Below are 9,910 nucleotides of genomic sequence, written 5' to 3'. Positions count from 1 at the left end.
ATAAGGGTGCAAATCAGGTATAATATGGGATGTGGTGGATGTCTATACAGTTGAAGCAATTTGTTCCTTCTTCTCTTAGCAAGTTGAAGCGATATCTCTGGGCCCCTCGTTGATTTGTGCTGAATTAAATGCATGGCCATGCTGCGACTGAATTAATGCAATTGCAGTCTATTTGATCACCACAAATCTCAATCGGGAAAACATAATCTTGAACGATGATGATTGACACTTAACCATGTCACACGTTCATAAAGATATCTAGAACAAAAGGATAATTGATATAAATCAAAATATAGGAGTGTAACTTAACTGACTAGTTGTTACACATGGTGTGTCTTTTAAGACTAACCAATATTATTAATGTCAGTGCAAGTGGGAGTCTGTTGGAAATATGTTCTCGGGTTGATTACGATTCAACCATGTTTTGACCGTGGTACATATATTCCGAAGGTATGCCCATGACATTAAATAATATAAAGTCCATTTATCCTATTCGGTCACACACAAAGGCCAATCGTAAATTGTTTGATATACCTTCTAATCGGGAATTAATTTATTAATTATTTGTTAATAGTTTAATAAATTAAACAAGTTTTGAGATTATTTAATTAACTAGTTGATGTGTATACATATGTCCTGTATATGTACATACATGCATTTTAGAAAATATACCCACATAATAAAATATCAATAGAGGTGGCATGCTTGTTTTAAAAACCGATACATGCTTCTTGAAAAGATAGCCACATGGAAATTGGGAGGCATGCTTGACCTTCAAAAGACCCACTTGGGTAGTGATGTTTTCTAAAAAAAAAATTTAAGATACTGATACAAAAGGGTAGTAGTATCAAACAAAATAATTATCATCATTTTGTTATTCTCCAAAAAACTCTTTTAACCTTTTTAACAAAAACAAATCGGTGGTTTTACAAAGGAAGAAAAAAAAGGGTTTTTAAAAATAGAAGGTATAGATCAAAGCAAGATTGGAACTTTGGGTGTCTACCGTTTAGAGGAACTCTCCTTTGGATTCTCTACAAGCTAGGATCTTCAAGAAAAGCTACAAAGGTTGTAATCAAACCTATTCTTGTTTGTTTATTTAATTTCGTTTGCTAAAAGTTTTGTATATGGGTCTTTAGAGGAGTATGATTTTGTAAATTTTAAAATGCTTCCGCTCACTATTATTTTGGTATCATACTCCAACAAAAACTACTACAACTCGGGATACATGTTGATACATGCTAGAACCAGATAGCTCGTGCATCAATCAGCTTTTTTTTTCAGAGACCCGTCAACATGAAGGGAAATGACATCTTTAGCTGAACCAATATATTTACCACCAATAAACACCGCAGGGAAAGCGGGATTACAGCCTAGGCGTCGTAGGGCTTACTCCATATCTGCATCATGGTCAACTTCATGAATAGCTGGACTTGCACCAAGGTCATAGAATAGCGCCTTGATGCTATGGCACATACAACACGAACTTTTGGTGAAGATCACCGCTGCATTCTTTGATGCCAAAGCTTTTACTCTATCCATTAGTGAAAATCGGTTAGACTTCAAATTGCTAAAAACTAATGATCAAGTGTAGATATGTTTGTAATACTTGAAGGTTGACTTGTTGAACTATGAATTGGGATTTACTCTTATATAAGCGACACAAATTAAAGGGAAATGAAGAATAAAGTCGAGTAATAAATGTGAAAAAGATATGTTCCTTTTGGATATCTTTTATTTAGATAAAGGGTTGTGGTGATTTGCTTGATAACGATGATGAATTGTGCTATTAACAGGTTGACACATGTGGTATAGTTACAAGCTTAATCAATAGAAGCCATGTAGGTGGGGAATATATTCTTCAGGTTTAGTGCAAAAATAATGATTTGAGAGGCTAAAATCGGACTTTTCAGTTTGCTGATGTGTTAAAGACGAGAATCCTTCCAGAAAACCTGTACAATTAACGGAAATCAGAAACAAGTGTAGAATTAGTACTTGGGAGGTGCTGCTATGCCTATGCCTGCAGCACGAAGAATTTTGACAATTAGGAGTTGAAATTTTTTGTTTTATCGAATAGAATCATCAAGGAATAGAAATAGATGCATGAAAATGAAGGTTCAAAAAATCACAGTAAATTTTCGAATGTCTGGTTGCATGAAAATTGAAGGTTCAAAAATCGAGCCAACGTTTTTAGTAAATTAGATAACTGTAGATGAAATTAAAGTCGTTACTATGGATAACTAGACGCTATTAACGTTCACAAGACTAAGGAGTGAACAAAGACTTAACACGGTTATTTTGTGTTATGCTACCTTTTATTCCAACTTCTACATACAACTATAGAGGCAAGGGGATTCTACATGTAGCCTTGTGGGGTCCTATGACTCCACTACCTTGAATTTTTCTTTTTACCATTTACTCTTCAAATTATATAGGACACCACTATATTTAGCTAAATGATCCCATATATTTTTAGGATTTATGTATTTTTAAAGGTAAACAACCACTAAAATATCATTTAAATATATTTAGCTTTGAAACTTTTTTTTTGGGACCCCAATAGAATTTCATCCTAGATTCGCCAAATAATAAAGGTCACAAAATGAGCAGATCATACGTTCGAAACATAGTTTGTAACGCAGGTCAATTGGATTGGAGAGGGGGGTTTAATAATTTATGCTGTAAATTAATAGTAACGTTTCTGGCCCTTTTGCCACTCCAACATATGCTGCTAGAGAGTTTTTAACATGAGTATCGTGATATGGTTCATTAAGTTGAAATCTTTAATATTAAAAAAAGGTAAAACATCTCATTATTTTGGAGCAGAGCAATATAAGAGGCTGGAAGCATTTGATTATGCAAACAGTAAAACACCTTTGACAAATATAATGTTAGCTAACAATAATTGACTGATTTTGAGTAAATAGGAGGTAGCAAGTCAGAATTACAAATCTACCCTGAATGGAACCTGTTCTTTATCTAGTCTAGATTTTTTAAAACTTAGGAAACAACTTACCTGCATAAATTTTTTTAGATATTTCAGTAGCTTACTTAAATCTTACGACGAATATCGACATGCCATTTGACTGGTCTAATGTAGGCAAGCACATAACTACTATTCTGATGAAACTTTAAATCTTTCTATCTAGTCTGAACTTTACATTAACTTAAAAAATGGATGTCCATAAAAAATATCGACATTTATCACGTAAAGAATTCCGATGTGCTTCTAATCCTATCTGAACTGATAACCAACCAAATGATGCTTTAAGCAGTAAGAATCTATAAATGCATATATAATTTAGCCATGATGCTGAAATAAGCATCTGCATATTTCAAAATTCAACTTTTTCAATGTCAATGCATTTACTTTTTAATTTCTTAAACTAAAATGTTGAGAATATAGATGTGGGGAAACAATGGCTACATGATCTCCACCTCTTCAGATGCTTCACCACTAGCCAATAATTAAACACATCAGTATGTATTGAAATTCTGTATAAGTGTATGAAGAAAAAAGTAGAAATTCTCGGGTTTCTTTTCTTATATATCATCTCAAATGGGCCTGCGTAACCAGAATCATCGTTGACATATTTTAATAAGGATTGGAATATTTCTAATAAGAGTGATCGAATAGCTGAAAAGGGTAAAATGGATAAGGATACTAGAGTGATCATCTTTACTCTCTTGTGGCGTAATATATTCCTACCCCAAAACTTTCATATCTAATCTCTAACCCATAAAGTATTTTCTATGTATCCTAAATCCTAAAATACTTGTAATTTTTAAACATGAGAAAACCAGGTTTTACCGTTTCCATTTTAACTCCTACTGCTATAGTCTATACCTGGAAAACGATCGGTTTGGGTAACGGGTCAAAAAGGTTTTGGGTTGAAATGGGTCATGGGTTATGGGTCAATCGGGTCAGATTTTTAAACGGTCCAAATTGGTCAAGTTGGTTAACAGGTCGAAACGAGTCATAGGTCAAACGGGTCATGGATCAAACAGGTCAAATTTTGTAGACGAGTCAAATTTTGTAGACGGGTCAAGTGGGTCGGGTTCAAAAGGGTCAACTGTACTATGAAAACTATAATCGTTCAATAATCTTTACTAAAGATAACTTATTATATAATTTTACATACCTTACTAATACCTGCACTGCTCCTTTCTTTTATAGTACTTAGCATTTTACTTGGCCGTGCCCTTGGATCGGTTTCAAGGTTTCCTCCCGGGCAGCAATGGGGAGGGGTTATTATCGCTGCATCGGCATAGTCGAAACGGGAGATGATCGCAACGGGTGGTTTAGTCCCCCTCGGGTGATCTCAATCGCTGTTCAAAAAAAAAAAAAAACAGCATATTATATTTTGAAACCAAATATCCTCCCTTGTTCAAATCACCATTCCATTTCCAAACAAAATCGACTGCCACACGCTTCTAGACTGCAATAACCTCCTATCTTTTTCGTTACAAATTAAAGGTTTATATTTCAATGATGAGTAAGCCTGAACACTATTACAACAATCTTACATCTAATTTCAAGGAATTGTTAAAGTATCTTGACCTAATGAAATGGCCATCTTTTATAAATGCAGTGACAATTTTCTATATTTTAGTAACGATTTTTCAAAACAAACCCAAAATTATGTAGGCTTGATTGTTTCATTGACTCATTGTAGGTCAAACTCGTAAATATATATCACATGTATGAAGTAAGTGGTTAAATAAAATTAATGTAGAATACAATGAGGGTGATATGTTAACTTAATATTTTAACCCATAGTTTGTTTCTTTAAACTACATTATACAAATCTAGTGATCCAATGCATCATTCCGTAGCATGTCGCTTTCAAATTAGCCTATATTATAGGACCAGCTTATTATTTATCCTTGTGAATTTCTTCTTCAATGTCACATTTGAATGAAACCATCATGCATTATTCAATACCTTTCAGGTGCTACGCAAATAATTATGATCATAATTTACTCTTCTTTTCCTATTTTTCATATCATATATTACTATTAGTATTACTATTACTATTACTATTACTAATAACTAATAGACAAAATTTGTCTTATTAGTTATATATATATATAGTACTATTTAATATTTCATTTTTCATACACCAAACCCCCTAACTTTCATTAAAATATAAATCGAACCCCCCTATTTTATAGTACTATTTAATATTTCATTTTTCACACACCTAACCCCCTAATTTTCATTAAAATACAAATCGAACCTCCCCATTTTATACCTATATTCTAAAATATTATTTATCCCATCACTAACACTAAAAATATTGAATAATAACACTCATCACGCTACTACTGTGCTACTTTTTTTTTCTCAAACGATAAAAAAACAACTTTCATAAACGGAACAACCCTTCAATACAACCAAAAGATGTCGAAAAATATTTTTTTTTACAAAATAGATCAACTAACTTTAAAAAAAAAAAAACCCCCCCCGAACGCTAAAAGAAGAAACTTTCACAAAGGAACAACCCTTCAACGTTAGATGTCGAATTTTTTTTTTTTTACAAAATAGATCAACACTTTTTTTTAACTCGCATTCAAAACGGAGCCCCCGACGCGAGGCGAGGGATCCACAACTAGTTACAGCTATTTTGTAAACTGTGTGTAGACACTATTCGGATCTTCGGATCGATATTCTGGCGAATTCGTGACGTTCAGGTGTCGATTTAGTCGAACCAATCAAGAATGATTGATTAGATCGAAGCCTAGAGTCGTTAATTCGACTTGGTGGGTTTTTGGGACTGATCTAGATGAGAGAAAACGACTAGGAGCGGTTTAGGGTTATATGATCATTAGCCTCAAATGATAAACGTTAAACTCTATTTATACTCATTTGGGCCTTTATCGAACTTGGGCCTATTATGCACCAACATACTCCCCCTAGGACGTAGTTCGATCAACATTCCTTCTTTACTCGGATTTGTACACCAACAAACTCCCTTGAGGATCATCATACTTGTAGTGACCCGTCCTGATCCGCCTGAACGAAGTCTTCAACAGTTGGTCCCATTGCGAGGTACTGACCTCTATATGCCATGAGCGACTCCATGTAATATCTTTAAAATGAGCAAATGCACAGCGGAAGGTTTCTTTCATACCTGAGAATAAACATGTTTTAAAAGTGTCAACCAAAAGGTTGGTGAGTTCATAGATTTATCGTAAACAATAAAATTCAGTGATTTTGATAGACTACAAGATTTAAATGTGCATGGTACAAATGGGCCCGAATCATATACCCACCTGTAATGTACATGCGATTTCTTTTAAATACAGTACACATATCTCGTGTACGAAACCATTTTTCAATAATTCTTTGTAACCGTACACATATATCGTGTACAAAATATCATACACATAACCTGTGTATAAAAATCATTCTCTCGATACATAACATTCGCTTTTCATTTTTTTTTCCGTTGCTTGGTAACCGACCTTAACATTTAATGCGCATCATAAATATCTCCAAAATAAACAGAACTTTCAGTCTGTAATCAATATATAAACTTCGAAGTACTAAACACCACGCCCACTAGCTCTTCCATCTAGTGAACATTCTGGGTGAAGGTGTTAAACCCGGTAGCTACCTTTAGGATTCGCGTGAATTAGGGGCCATACCCGTTTCCTAATTCTTAGGTTACCAAGCTATAATAATCAGGGGAAAATATTCACATCAATTAGTGGCAATTATAATGTCCAACTAATTCAACATATCATAATCAACAAAACCTCTCGTATGTATAATAATTCATTCGAGGAATGTTTTGCTTGTGTCATATCGCGTCAAACATTTATAAAAGCATTTCATGTATTCTCAGTTCAAAAATATTTCAAAAAGCATTTAAATAAACAGTTATAAAAACAGCGCATGTATTCTCAGTCCCAAAATGTAAAAAGTAAAAGGGAGCAAATGAACTCACAATACGATATTTTGTAGTAAAAATATGCATACGACGATACTGAACAATGTAAGGTTGGCCTCGGATTCATGAACCTATATCAGTTATATATATATTAACACACATATTTGTAATCGAACAAATTTATATATTATTAGTGATATACTTGTTATTTTAATAAATTATGTGTTTCATTAGTAACTTAATTAAATGTATTTATTTTATATTCTTTAAATAAATAAAAATGTTAATATAGTTTAGTTAAGTATATTTATATATGACTATTTTTTATTGTAGTAATGATAATAATATTAGTAGTAATATTGATAATTGATAATAATAATAATAATAATAATATGGCTTTTATAAAAAATAATAATGATAATAGTAATAATAAAAATGATAATAGTAATGTAAAAATAATAATATTAATGTTAAAAAAATAATAATATGGATAGTAAAATAATAATGATAAAAATAATGATAATTCTAATAACAATAATAATGATACTTAATAATAATAATAATAATAATAATAGTTTTAATAATAATAATAATATTAATATTAATAATTTTCAAAAATAATAATATGTATTTGTCATAAACTTAATCATACTTTTTCTTAATAATCATAATCATATCATTAACTTATTTTAAATCATAAACTTAATCCTAAATTTTTTTTTAAACCTTACCTTAACATAATAATAATAATAATAATAATAATAATAATAATAATAATAATAATAATAATAATAATAATAATAATAATAATAATAATAATAATAATAATGATAATAATAATAATAATAATAATAATAATAATAATAATGAGTAATAAGTAAACTAGCTCAAAGAAGTAGTTCTAAAAAAATGCCCAAGTCCGGGTTTGAACCCATTACGTCCCGCTAACCCGATAACATACTTAACCATTCGTCCATTTCAGTTTTTCTGAAATAATATCACCTATATATATATATATATATATATATATATATATATATATATATATATATATATATATATATATATAACTCGTTCTTTCTGTTTCTACTTCTTCTTAAAAAAAAAAAATGCCAAAGCCCAGGCTCGAACCCAAGACCTCTCGTTCCATGCAAACACCCTTAATCGTCCCTCTGTTCCCGATTTTCTGAATTAATTCACATCTTAATTTATTTAACCCATATTTTACTGCTTCTTTAACAAAACGAGCCCATGGTTAAATTCGGCCCAACATAGAAAATACTATGAACCTCGGCCCAACAACAAAAAGAAAAAAAATATTATCACGGCCCAAGTTTAATTTGAAGTTTATAATCTTCAAACCGAATAAAAGAATGAGTTGAGTAACACGAACGACAGTCATCACCACGTCAACTCACTATTCATCATCACCACAACCATGACAGTCATCATAATCGTATCATCACATCATCGTTTCTATCGTCAACAGTGTCATCAACATCAATCTTAATTCTCGCTGAACAGGAAGAGAAATAAAAGAAAACGAGTATAAGATAGAGAGATGGTGATTTGTTTGGGGTTCTTCCGGCGGTGGTGAGCGTGGCTGAATGGTGGTGGTAAGGTGGTTTAGTGATGATGGCGATGGTGATGGAAGTCGACAGGAACATTTGCAGTATAGTGATGGTTTCATGAAAAGAAACAGCAATGGGTTCTTGGGTTTGTGTTTTGTTCGATTGACAGAAACAGGAAACAAAACAAGCGATTGTGTGGTGTTGATTAATTATGGTGATGTTGGGTTGTGTCTGTACGGAACTGAAACATAAAGGAAGATGTAGCAGCGACAGTTAATGGTTTACAGTAGTAAAAAGGCTGCAGTTTGGTGTTGGCGGTTGTGATGGAGATGGTGTTTTGTTATGGTGGTCGATGGTCATGGTGGTGGATTGGGACGGTCTTCAAACAGAAACAGGAGAGAGAGAGAAAGAGAGAGAAAGAGAGAGAGATGGAGGATGGTTTACGGTGGTTGTGATGGTGGTTCGATGGTGATTGAGTGATGGTTGGTTTTCGGATTCAAACAGAACCGGACAGCAGCAGTTAATCATCATCATCTTTCTATTGTAGGAGGTGGTGTTCAAAGGAAGAGGGTGGTGGCGGTTGTGGTTTTGTTAGGTGTTGGAGTCGAGCATGTGTGTGTATATGTAGTTGTTGTAGTTATCAAATGGAAGCAATGAATGAGGGATCAAATTGTAGAAGTTGTAGGTTATGATCTGATGATTATGGTGGTTCTCGACTAACATAAATGGATATGAGGTTGATGGTTGTCTATTTAGGAAGAACCCAGTATATGTATATGTATATATAATATAATCATAATAATATAATAATAATAATAATATATTAAATAATCATAGAGTTAATTAAACGTGTATATTTAATCAGCAACCTCAATTTATATTGCCGACAATTTTTACGGGTGATGATTCGTAGTCCATTGCTAAATAGTTAATATATAAAAGTGTTCAGAAAAATCCCCAATTTTTAAATTAAGACCATTTATTTATTCTGGTCATTAACTGTATGAAACCTGATAAAAATGGTTCGTTAATTATTTATTTTCTGCCCCAAAATCTGATAAAAAAGGTTCGTTAATTATTTATTTTCTGTCCCAAATAATATGTACGGAGTACTAAACTTCAAACTAAAAAGGTAAAAAAATATTTTTAACAAATCTAAAAATCTTCGTAATCAATTTATAGTTCAACTTTTATCTTATTTTACATTTTCAGTTCTAACGATTAAATCGTATATTATTATTTTAAGTTATTATATATGTATATACATATATGTATATTTATATTTATATTTATACACATTTATTTACAATTAATGGTTCATGAATCGTCAGAGATAGTTGAAGGGTAATTGCATATATGAAACAGTTCAAAATTTTTGAGACTCAACCTAACAGACTTTTCTTATCGTGTCAAAATATATAGAAATTAAGTTTAAATTTGGTAGAA

At 32.0% G+C, this 9,910-nt stretch overlaps 1 pseudogene; it reads right to left on the bottom strand.

The window, feature by feature from the left end:
• Positions 1–889: 889 nt before the first annotated feature.
• Positions 890–1,606, bottom strand: LOC139853120 (glutaredoxin-C11-like; annotated as a pseudogene).
• Positions 1,607–9,910: the final 8,304 nt, after the last annotated feature.

The sequence above is a fragment of the Rutidosis leptorrhynchoides genome, chromosome 6 (genome assembly GCF_046630445.1).
Source record: "Rutidosis leptorrhynchoides isolate AG116_Rl617_1_P2 chromosome 6, CSIRO_AGI_Rlap_v1, whole genome shotgun sequence".
NCBI classification, from domain to species: Eukaryota; Viridiplantae; Streptophyta; class Magnoliopsida; order Asterales; family Asteraceae; genus Rutidosis; species Rutidosis leptorrhynchoides.
Note: the sequence above shows the minus strand (reverse complement) of the source record. Positions and strands in the feature narration are given on the sequence as shown.